General features: G+C 29.0%; 1 long non-coding RNA gene across 3 annotated transcripts; it reads left to right on the forward strand.

Moving 5' to 3' along the window:
• The first annotated feature begins 9,045 nt into the window (after nucleotides 1-9,045).
• LOC120151443 lies at nucleotides 9,046-11,378 on the forward strand. Of its 3 annotated transcripts, XR_005518614.1 has the most exons (5): nucleotides 9,047-9,627; nucleotides 10,519-10,620; nucleotides 10,728-10,824; nucleotides 10,928-11,138; nucleotides 11,218-11,374. It is a non-coding gene; the product is annotated as an uncharacterized LOC120151443 (long non-coding RNA). The 3 variants fall into 3 exon arrangements; XR_005518613.1 differs by having other exon boundaries at nucleotides 9,046-9,627; nucleotides 10,928-11,378; XR_005518615.1 differs by having other exon boundaries at nucleotides 9,046-9,580; nucleotides 10,928-11,378.
• Nucleotides 11,379-12,830: the final 1,452 nt, after the last annotated feature.

Below are 12,830 nucleotides of genomic sequence, written 5' to 3' on the forward strand. Positions count from 1 at the left end.
AGTTTTTAAAACTTTTTCTAACAAAGTTGGATTTTGAACTTTCTCCATTTTCAAAACGTTTTGTTCCAACTTTATCAAAAGAAGTTTTCATATCATCAATTTTCTTTTGATGATCATCATTTACTCTTGAAAATTAGTTATGCAAATCAGTATTTTTCTTTTCAAATTCATCTCATTTGATTTACAATTCTTTGATCTTACTTTCAAGATCATTGTTGGTATTGAATATGAGATTATTTTCATTTTTCAATTTTGAAATATCATTTTTGTATTTTTAAAATAATTTCTCATAATCCGAAGCCAACTCAGTATATTCCTCTACTAACTCATCAAAATAATAATCCTCAAAATTAGATGAGTTAGAGGTTACCTGAGAGTTTTCCCCGATGGCCATCAAGCACAAGTTTGCCACTTCTTGTTCCTCTTCATCGGACCCTTCATCATCGCTCCATGTAGCCACATGAGCCTTGTGTTTCTTCTTGGATTGACCATTTTTCTTTAATTGCGGGCAATCATATTTGACATGACCTGGCTTTTTACACTCGTAGCAAATAATAGGGTATTTCTCCTTCGGTTCATTTTTGAAGCCTTTGTTTCGTTTGAATTTTCTTCCTCGATTGGGCTTCATCAATTTTCTGAACCGTTTAGCAAATAATGTCATTTTCTCGTCATCATCATCTTTATCCGAATCACTCTCATCTTTTATGGATTTGAGAGCAACTCCCACGTTCTTCTTTTTCTTCGTCTCCTTCTTTGGATCGTTAATTTTTTCGAGGTCTACCTCATCTTGAAGCATCATTTCATGAGTGAGGAGTGAACCAATTAACTCTTCAAGAGTTAAAGACTTTAAGTTCTTAGCCTCGATGATTGTCGTTTTTTTTTATTGTCAAGCTTTCGGAAGAGAATAAACTAACTTCCTTATAAGCTTCTCGTTTGGAATGATTTCTCCATATGATTTGAAGCCATTGGCAATCGTTAAAAATCTATCCGTCATAGCTTTGATATCTTCATCTGGTTTCATCCTGAAATTTTCATTGCTATGGGTTAAGAGACTAATTTTATATTTTTTACCTCGTCTGTGCCTTCATGAGTGACTTGTAGTTTATCTCATATCTCCTTAGCAGTTGTACAAGATAAAACTCTCCCGTATTCATCTTGTCCAAGAGAAAAAATAATATGGATAGCCTTTGAGTTAAGCTGGAACAATCTTGTCTCTGCTTCACTCCACATTCTTGAATGAGTGGAAGGTATGATGTATCTGTCTTCTATGATATTCCATACTCCCATGTCACTTGCTTGAATGAAGTACCTCATTCTATTATTCCAATTGAAGAAATGAGGCTTATTGATGGCCATTGAATCAAGACCAAAGTCGAAGTTTGAAGTGGAGGTCATTGATGACTTGATTATCGATGTAACTCTTCCCAAATCGATTCAAGAAGCGATTAAACCTTCAAATGAGTGAGGCTATGACACCAATTGTTGAGTTAATCGATTAGCCAAGAGGGGGTGAATTGACAATAAAAATTTTGGTGGAAGCTTTTGCAGAAAATAGAAAATAATTGCACAGCGATTTAGAGTGGTTTGACTTTCTCAACCAAAGTCTACATCCACTACCTTAGCTAACCACACTAAGGATTTTCCACAATTTCATTAATTTGTCTTTCTTTTGAGGACAAAGAGTAACCTTACAAATCCCTCAAGAATTATACCCCAAATTCTTGAGATCACTCTCTCCCAAAGAGAACAATACAAATTTCGCAAACTTACAGAAAAACCTCACAAGGCAAGATGTTTGCACAATTCTAGAACAAAGAAAGAACACTCAAGAATAATAAAATTGAGCACAATAAGTGTTCTTGAAAGAAAGAATGAATATTGAATGAAATAGGCTTGAAAATGCTCAAACTTGGGGTTTGATGTTTTCTCTTTGATTCTCTCTCAATTCTTCTTAATTGTTGTTGATCAATGGCTCCTATGCTTGTTTAAATACACCTTGGATCATTTCTAAATGTTGGGGATCATTGGTGAAGTCAATAGAGCCGTTATTGTGTGAAAACAATTAAATAAAACAGTTGAGAGCGTGGTAGTATCGGTACCCCTTCTATGGGTATAGGTACCTATAGTGTAAAATACAAATATTTCGACCGTTAAATGACTAGGGGCATCGATACCTCCAGGAGGTATCGGTACCCATAGGGCATTCTGTTTTTCTCATAGCCAAATCTTCCGTAGGGGTATCGGTACCCTATAAGGGGTATTGGTACCCACTGAGCAATCTATTTTCTCGAAGCTCTTCCTATTCAAAAATTATTTTTGGCTCATTTAAGGCTCGAAATATTTTGTAAAATTGTTTATAAAAGATTAAAACATAATTTTACACTTAAGTAAGGATTGAAATTGACATTTGAAAAACTTGGAGTAATATGTTAACATTCGAATAGTTTAATCGAATATATTTTCAAAAATGATTATAAAATCTTAAAAACCAATAACACTTAATTTGTTATATCGAAATATCAAAATATTTTCAACAAAATTAAAAGTTTAAATACTAAAACAGATCAAAACTGATAGTTTAGGTATTAAACACATAGTTTACCCTTACTTTTATAGTATATTCTTTATTTATTTTAATATTTTTTCTTTTTTAATAATATTATTTTATCAATGCCTATTATTGATATATATATATATATTAATTAATGGTGTTTATTCTTCAGTGCTAATAAAAACATGATTAGTTTATATCTATCATTTATTCTAGTTGTTTGGTAGGAATTTTTTTTATATATAATTATTGACATTTGATCTATTGACTAATTAATATATATGTTCATTATGGGAGCGAGTAACCCCTTTACCTAGCCTAGAAGGAATATATTAGATCCAGAGAGTCCATGTTGTAACTTGTCATTTAAGAAAATCATGCTTGATTTAAAACTTAAAAAATTAATATTTTAATTATAGAAACAATTCTCAAATTCAAACTTCAAAATTTTATTAAAATAAATGTACGAGGAAAATTCAATATAAATAATAAATATCCGGAAGTGTATGCTTCAATACTAACAGTAATGTCTAAAGTCCCATTTACATATATAACAATTTCAACTTATTTATCATATTTTCATTCACTATATCATAATTTGAACTTATTATATTAGATTTAAGTTTTATCTCATTATAAAAACTAGTTATTATAGTATTTTTAATTTGGATTGATTAATTTATATATTTAAATAATTTTAAGATAATATCCAATTTATATAAGTAATTTATTCATATTTTATGAACTATTCTAATATGTACTCTTTAATCATATTTGAAGAGTGAAAAGTTGTCATACTACATATTATTTTCTTTAACGAGGAAGAATGAAGATTTATCAAAAAATTGTATATTGGCATTTTTTTAAAAATAGCAATTAGATTTTATTAATAATGGAAGGAATCAAAATTCCAACACATCAAAATATAGAGAGAAATTTGGAGACAATAGTCATCAAAATACTCATACAAAAGTAAAATATTAAACCTAAAGATACGAAGAAAGATAAAATCTTCCATTGAGAATGATGACCAACATCAAAACTCAATAAACTCTCTATTGAATGAGACATTTTACGAAGTGATAAAGGAGTGGAGAGCAAACCAAATAATCTGGCAGGCTGCTTCGCACACAATTCTATTACATCGGCAAACAACCTTTTACCAAAAGAGAGGATCTAAATATACATGACCACCGACAAACCAATCAGAAAATAAATGTTGTGATGATTTTTGTGCGAGAACCAAAATGACTGCAAAGGTATGCGAAAAACTTACCAAAAACCATAATGATCATGCCAAGAGCAAAGAAAACGCGTGTCATATGAGAAGAGAAAAGCGTGTCACAATGACAATGATTCTTATTCAAAATTAAAAGGACTCAAGAAAAAAAATAAAAGACATAATATAAAAAAAGAACTAATAGTTACCGACGGTCGGCAATCAACATTAAGATTAATGTCACTGTCAACTAAACAAAAATAAAAAAGAAAGAAGGAAACGATACAAAACTATTAAAAGAAAGTTAGGTTGAAATATGGGAGATAAATGTATATTGGCATTTGGTTACCTCTTAAGTCTTTATTTCATTTCTTGTTTTGTGAATAACGATGTGTGGATTATTTACTATGGACTCTATGCATATGTTTTTATTTTATCAAATAGAATATATTTATCTATTCAAAAGATAAATGCTTTGCAAACATAACAACTCAATGGAATAAACCAAGGTGAAAAAAAAAAACAATGAATGTACACATACTCTGCAAATAAAATATATTTAAAAAAATTAATTAGTTAACAATAAATATATATACACCCTATAAATATAATTATTCAAATTTAAAATATTTTATTCCCTTATCAAAACAACTTGTAAAACCATACTCATAAAAATATCGCATGATTAGGGAAAGAAAAAACTACCCCTTCAAAATAAAAATTTAAGCATCATAGACATGAAAAAAATCAAATAATAATGGCATTATAAAGATCAGTGCTTTTTTCAGCATCAATGGTTAAAAGCTTCAAATATAAGCAAGAAATTAACATTTGTAAACAAGCAAAATACTCAAAACAATTCCTTCAAAACAACAGTTTTGATGTTGACCACAATATTTTCATTCTAATAAAATGGGTGAGCAAAACTTGACTCAACTTGAAAAATCGATTTTTTTTTTCAAATTCGAGTTATTCGAGTCAACTCGAATTATAAATTCGGTTTTTGAGTTCAAGTCGAGTTGAAATTTTGAATTTTCAAGTTACTCAAAAATTGAAAATTTAACCCAGTACTTTGACAGTTTTATGATTTAGTCCCTAGTTTCATTATTTCAATTTCTCCTTCATTTTAAGTCCATTTTTACCAAATTTGAACCACATGCTCCTAAACTATAGTAGACGTTTGTGCTTTCAATTCCTCTTTTTTGATAACAAATTTTTTATTTTTCAATTTATTCATTCAATTTTTCATAATTTCCTTGTTCCTTTAATTTGTGATTTATTTTAAGCATTTTTTTACCAAATTTGAACCACATGCTCATATACCACAAAAAAACCTATGTAACTTTAATTTTTATTTTTACTAAAGATATATTATCTTTTTATTTAGTCCCTTAACTTTGCATTTTACTCGATTTGGTCTTTTGACTACAATTGTTTGCAAATTCTTTCTTCTCATCAATTCCTTGACTCATTTATACTCTCATCAATATTTTACCCTCAAAATACTTTCTTTAAAATATAATATTATGAATATATTTCATAATTTTAGATTGTATTTGATATATTAAATAACATTATAGTATGAAATAATATATATAATATGGTTAGATAAGGTCAAAAAATTGGAACAAATCATTTTCATAATACTATAAATAATTATAATAAAATTAGTACAAAAACTCGAATAACTCGATTTGAATTTCTTAAACTCGACTCGAACCGAAAAAATTTGAAGTTAAGTTCGAGTTGTAAAATATGACTCATCAACTTGAATAACTCAAAATTTTTTTACTGGACTCGATCGAATGCTCACCCCTAATAATAAAATTCCACAAAAAGGGAAACAAAGAACATAAAGGTATTGGAACAAAAAAAAAGTTTAAAATCCAACCTTAAACCCTAACTGATTAGGGATGAGCATTTGATTGAGTCGAGTGGAGTCAAAAAATTTCGAGTTATTCAAGTTGATGAGTCGTATTTTATGACTTGAACTTAAAAAAATTTTAGTCGAGTTGAGCTTAAGAAATTTGAATCAAGTTATTCGAGTTTTTATACAAATTTTATTATAATTATATAGTATTGTACAAAGGAATTGAGCATGTGGTTCAAATTTAGTATTGAATAAATAATGAAATCGTAAAAAGTTCAAGAACTAAATTGAAAAATAGAAAACTTGTTATCAAAAGAGGAATTGAAAGTACATATGTAGCATATGATGGTTTAGTATCATGTGGTTCAAATTTGGTAAAAAAAATGGACTTAAAATGAAGGAAAATTGAAGGAATAAGGAAATCATGGACTAAATCGTAATACTATCAAAATTCTCATTCAAATTTTTGGTGTTTTGAGTAACTCGAATTTTTTAAATTCCAACTCGACTCGAACTAAAAAACCAAATCGACAATTCGAGTTGACTCAAATAACTCGAAATTGAAAAAAATAATAATTTTTTGAGTTGAGCCGAGTTTTGCTCACCCTTATAACTGATCACTTCTCTCTGACAACTACAACTATCACAAGTATTCATATTTTAGTGATCATTTATGTAATTTACCTTATAATATGTATTTTTTTAATTAATTATTAATATCTAATTTTTTTTCGACTACAACTATCACAAGTATTCATATTATAGTGATCATTTATGTAATTTACCTTATAATATGTATTTTTTAATTAATTATTAGTATCTAATTTATTGATCGACTAATCCAAATTGGATTTTACAGAAGTCCAATATGAGCGCAACCCTCCCAAATTAGGTTGCTTCATTCGTAAGTGTCAGGTTTTAAACCTCTGATATTGCTCAAAGAATCTAATATTTTATCTCACTAAACAAATTGATTATTAGTATAATATATAAGGCTTCGTCCTAATTAATCTATACCGACTTAGGTTGCACACCTGGCTTTAGTGGGTGAGTCTCCCAGTTAAGATTTTCTTCATACACAAAGACTCGAACTTGATACATTGCTTAAGCGATATTAAGATGCTTACCACTTGAACTAACCCCATTAGTATAACAACAACGATTTTAACGTAATATTTAATGGATTTTACATTTCATTTTATTAATTTTAATATAAAAAGTATGGTCATAAAGATATTTTAAAATAATTAGATACGAATTATAAATTTTAGGAAAATGTTAGAATATAATTTTATCATTATATTTATAAATTTTTAATTCCAAAATAAATTTTATCATTTTTAAAATTATATACATCGTTAAAAGATAACGATGAAAATTGATTCTATTGTGGGATGGATACAAGTGAGACGAGCCGTTTTTTTTTTGCCATTTTCAACCTTGAATGAAAAATTAGATATTTTTATCTAATTTTTACTCGTTTAGAGTGCGATTGGTTTACGAAATGTAAGATTATCATTGAAAATAAGATTATCATAATATTACACTAATTAACACATTAATGAGAATATTTTATTATCTTGTTTGGTTTGTTTGATAGGAATATAAGATTACATTATTTGATAAAATAATTAAATAAAAAAATGTATATTTTATCAAATTACCTTTGAGATAATTTTCCTTTTTAACAAATGAAATTTCATAGAAAGTATACTTTTTGTTATTTCTAATTTATATATTTTTAATAAAATTTATATATAAATAATTTAATATATATTTTTATTACATTTAATTTTTAATAAATTATTTATATATTTTTAATAAATTTTTTACATAAATAACTTAATATATATTTTTATTATATTTATTTTTATTTCTTGAAATTAAAAACATACTTACATCAATACAATATAATTACACCAATATAATTATGTGTTTATTTTTAGGTATCAAGATATTAAGATATTCTAATTGCTACATTTTTTATTTTATTCTACATGTATGAGTTGTACAAAATATCATATCAAATAATTTGACAAAATTAATAAAAAAATATAATAAAGAAAATCTATACAATATTTATAAACTTACTGTTAGGTATGACTCCTACTATATAGGGAATCTATCACATTAAAAAAAGGTTGTAACATAAAAAGGAGTTGCAACCTAAAATGTGGTGCAAATGTAGTGCAACTTGAACAAGTGATGTAATCTAAAATGTGGTACCAACCATAAAATATGTTGTAACTTAAAATGACAACCATAAAATAGGTTGATTGATTGTTGAAAATGGATATTTCTGTCCAATTCCATGGTAATTGTTAAATACCTAAGATTTGCAAGGGAATGAGATTCCAACAAATGTAAGGGAAAAAACACTGTTGGCAATACTTATTTATCCTTTGTGGGAATGCTTCTAAACCAAACGTGGGTATATATTGATCCAAACGCCCCCTTAATGTTTGATGATATTTTTTTTGCTTGTAAATTTAGGATAAAATTATACTCTCAATTCTTTCAAATATGAATATTTCTTTTTTAGTTTCTTCAATAAGATAAGAAGTTAATTAGAAAATATATAAAACTTTTATAATAATTATCTCTAAACATGTATTGAGAACATTATTATTAAGGTAAGATCATATTACGAATTTTTTATTATAAATCCAACTTCACTTTTTTTTGTTGCTCTCTGGTTCTAAAGTTTTGTCTTGATTAATTTGGATTGATCCGGGTCACATACCTGACTTTGATGGGTGAGTCTCCCAACGAAGATTTTCTGCATAACACAAGACCTCGAACCTAAGACTTTTTTAAGCGATATCAAATTGCTTATCACTTGAACCAACCCCATTGGTAAATCCAACTTCACTTCGATTCTAACTCTCAACTTTATAAAATGCATTCGAACTACTCTCGAATAATATAAAGTATTCCTAATTTTGTACTACAAAGAGTCTAATATAAAGTTAAAATTATTTTGTGGAATGGTTGTAGTAGGGATGGATCTAGGCGAGAAGGGAGGGGTGGCCCGCCTCCTAAAATCTAAAATTATCATATATTTTATATTTTTTAATATTTTCAATTGAAAATATATTTTCATCTCCTAAAATTTTATAAATTTAAATTTATCTCTAAAATTTTATAAATTTAAATTTATCTCTAAAATTTTATAAAATTAAATTCATTCCCCTAATTTAAAATTTTGCGTCCATTTCTAGTCATGTCCTTGATGATCAATAAATGTCAGTCACACAACGGGAAGAAGATAAATAACTGATTCTTTTTCACTTAAAATGTTAAAATTATCTAATTTATGTATAAAATAAAATATTTTCTCTAATATTTCAAAAAATATTTATTGAAATAATATGCCTACATTTATTTGAGGCTGTCGAGCTGTATACCGAAACCAAGCAATCATCATCCTTATCCATGGAGAAATCTCTTCCTCTCCATCTACTCCATGCAAACAGCTTGACCATAATCATCAACAGGTCGCACTTAATCCTGCATTTTATAGCCATACTTTTTCTGATTCGCTACAGGCTTTCCTTCTTTTTCCAACACCCCACGCTTCCTGGCTTCTAACCTTCTTCTCTGAGTTGCTTCTCTCTCTATCATGGCTCCTTTGGCAATCCACTCGATGGCGCCTGGTTTACCGGACCGTCTTCCCCGAGAGATTGCCACCCAACGACTAGCTTCCGGCTATCCACCGGAATTATCCACCGGTGAACACTGTGATATCCGCCGTGGCCATGAATTATACACCGGAAAAACTTCATGTTTATGTTTCCGACGATGCCGGTTCCGATGCGACTTTGCGTTGTGTGAAGGAGGCTTGGAACTTTGCCAAGTATTGGGTCCCGTTTTGTAGGAAATATGGTATCGATACCGGGTCCCCGGAAATATATATTTTCAAGCTCGATACTTGAACACGGTGAGTTTAAAGGTTCCGATTTTAAGTAAGACGACGGAAAGATAAAGGTAACAATTTCAACTTTTATACGATATTTTAAATCGAGTGAGAATGCATTATTTTAATTTACGACAATAAAAATAATAATATATGTTACATAAAATATATAAATATAAAAAAATAACGTAACGTAAATTTAAAATCTAATAAAATTGAGTTTGGATGTCGAGGGTACTTCTACACGGTACAGTAGATTAATATAAGGTTAAAGAGAGACGACTTTAAATGTTATAAACAAAAATAAATCTATAAAGTTATTTTTTTAATATTTTTCTGATGTAAATCTTCTTTGTAACATTTTAGGTTACAACTGAAAATATGATATTTTTCATAATATTTTCGGTTAAACTGAAAAATATTAGAAAATTAATATTTTAGGTCGCGTTTTTCTTTAACTTTATATTAAACTAGTGTACCGTAAAACTTCCCAGACGTTGAACAAAGATAAAGTTAAAAATTTGTTTTAGGGTACAAAAGGCATAAGTTTTCCCTTAAAAATATCTAAAATAACCAACGAGGTTGGTTCAAGTGGTAAGTAGCTTAATAATGCTTAAGTAAGCTTACCCTACCTAGATTGCCTGGTTAAGCTCATATTTATTCAAATATTCTCTTCTCAAATATTAGACAAATCTTTAGGCTTTGATATACAATTTAATTCATGGAAAGATTTACCATTAAAATATTGTTTAATAAATTAAAAAAAAGCAATATTAAACTTTTAGTACTTAATCAATGATATGAAACTTACTGAGTTTAATTTTTTGCATCAATTCATCTACTCTAAAAATATTTTCAATATTAATATTTATTTAAAACATTAATTTAAATAAGCATATATTAATAACAAAATAAATTATTTTAAAGAAACACTAAAAAGAAATACTTTTTTTAACATGTAGCAAAAATATGAGGTTATGAAGCAAAGACTGAAGACAACTGTACAACAAACTCATAATGTCTCCCTCAACACCAATGCTCGTGATCACCCTTCTATTATTGAGGTATTCTTTTTCATCGTAATTTATTTATTCATGTCTTATTATATAAAATAATAAAATAAATAAATTTATTCGATGGATTTTCATTTTTATTAAAAATTATTTTGTAGGTTATAAATGAGCATCCAAGAGAGAAAATGCCTTATGTCTCGTGAGAGGAGACCTTCTCAACATCATAATTTCAAAGCCGGAGCCATCAATGTCCTTGTATGTCACTTTCGATTTCTTTAAGTCGTATACGCATATCTTTGTATGACCAAAAATGCTAATCGTTCGTATAGTCTACATGTTGTGTTTCTTTCGTTTTTAGCTTCGGGTCTCGGAGATGATGAGTAATTCTCCGTATATACTCGTGCTCGACTGCGACATGTACTGCAATGAGCCGACATCGGCTAGGCGAGCAATGTGTTACTATTGTGACTCTCAAACATCTCCTTCTTTAGCATTTGCAATTCCCTCAAACGTTTCGGAATATTTGCGACGACGATATCTACGACGGAGAAATACGGGCTACATTCAAGGTTCGTTATTAAGATATCATGGGAATGTATGTGCATGTATGTTGAGATTGATGTTTTAATTTGATGAAAATGAGTTCAGATATATTGGCCTGGTTTCGATGGAGTCGGAGGACCGACTATTGCGGGAACCAACTTTTATAAAAAGAGGGAGGCTTTATTGGGTAATTTCAGTAAGCAGTGTTAGTTATATCGATATTGATGACCCAAACATTTTCGAGCTTAATCTTTGGGCAACTACTACACTCAGACCTGCATTTTTGGGTAAATTATATTTAGTATCTAAACTATTAGTTTTTATCCGTTTTAGTATTCAAACTTTCAATTTCTTCAAAATCGTACCTGACGTTTAGTTTTTTTTTGTTTTAGTACCTGTCGTTTAAAACTTTAGTTTTTGTTTCGTTTTAGTATCTCGTTCAAAATCTAACGCTATGTTTTGAAAAAAATGTAAGTTTAGGTACTAAAACAAACCAAAATTGATAGTTTAGATAATAAACGCTTTAAGTTTTTAACGGTGGGGTACTAAAATGAAATAAAAACTAAACGTAATGTATGATTTTGAAAAAATTGAAAGTTTGTACTAAAAAGGAACAAAGCTGATAGTTTAGGTACTAAATACATAGTTTATCTTATTTTTTTACTGCATGGTAACTTCAAAATATCATAACCAATGACTAGTTAATATAGACCTAATGACAATGAAAAGATGGTTTGGTCCATCAACGGAGTTCATTAAAAGCCTAGTCGAAGATCATAACCCTAATTCCACAATCGATGGGGAATCTTCAAGAATGTTGTTGGAAAAGGCCAACGTTTTAGCCTCTTGCTCTTATGAAAATCAAACAACATGGGGTACAAAGGCAAGTACACATGATCCCTAAACCAAATACACAAACATTTTATACTATATACTCATAGGCATAATGCAAAATTAGCCCTCAATATCTATTGGAATGACCACTTTAGCCACTATTTTCTTAGAGCATTTCAATCCTTAACGTTTCAACTTTTGGTCAAAATGGTTCATGTTGGATAGAACCATTAATTGACTAATGATTAATGCATATTATTGACGTGGTATTTTTACATGTGTTTAATTGCTGACGAATCACACCAAGTCATCACTTTCGGTGACATGGCATGTTAAGTGATGTGACACATGACACATCATTATCTTGGGTGATGTGAAAAATGTCACACTACCACATTGAGTGATGTGACATATGATAGTTCATCACCTTAAGTGACCTGACATACATCAGATCATCATATTGGGTGACATGACTTGTAATACGTTAGTAATTTAGCATATATGAAAATGTCATGTCTGCATCATGTGATGTATGATAGTCAATTAATGGTTTTCATCAACATGGATCATTTTGTCTAAAAAATTGACGTGTTGGAGCTAAAGTATTCTAAAAAAGACCAAAATATTCATTCAAAAAATATTGGGGGACTAATTTTGGTATTATTCCATAATTATATGAATGAATATTGATCGACATTCATTTAATGCACATATACAGGTGGGTTTCTTGTACTTCTGTGTATTGGAAGATTATTTCACAAGGTTTACTTTATATCGGAAAGGCTGAAAGTCTGTGTATCTTTACCCTAAAAGGCCACAATTCTTAGGGACAAGTACCATAAACTTGAATGAAATGTCAATTCAGTGGAAGAGATGGATGTATG

Source organism: Hibiscus syriacus, unplaced genomic scaffold (genome assembly GCF_006381635.1).
Source record: "Hibiscus syriacus cultivar Baekdansim isolate YM2019G1 unplaced genomic scaffold, ASM638163v2 tig00002799_pilon, whole genome shotgun sequence".
Lineage (NCBI taxonomy): Eukaryota > Viridiplantae > Streptophyta > Magnoliopsida > Malvales > Malvaceae > Hibiscus > Hibiscus syriacus.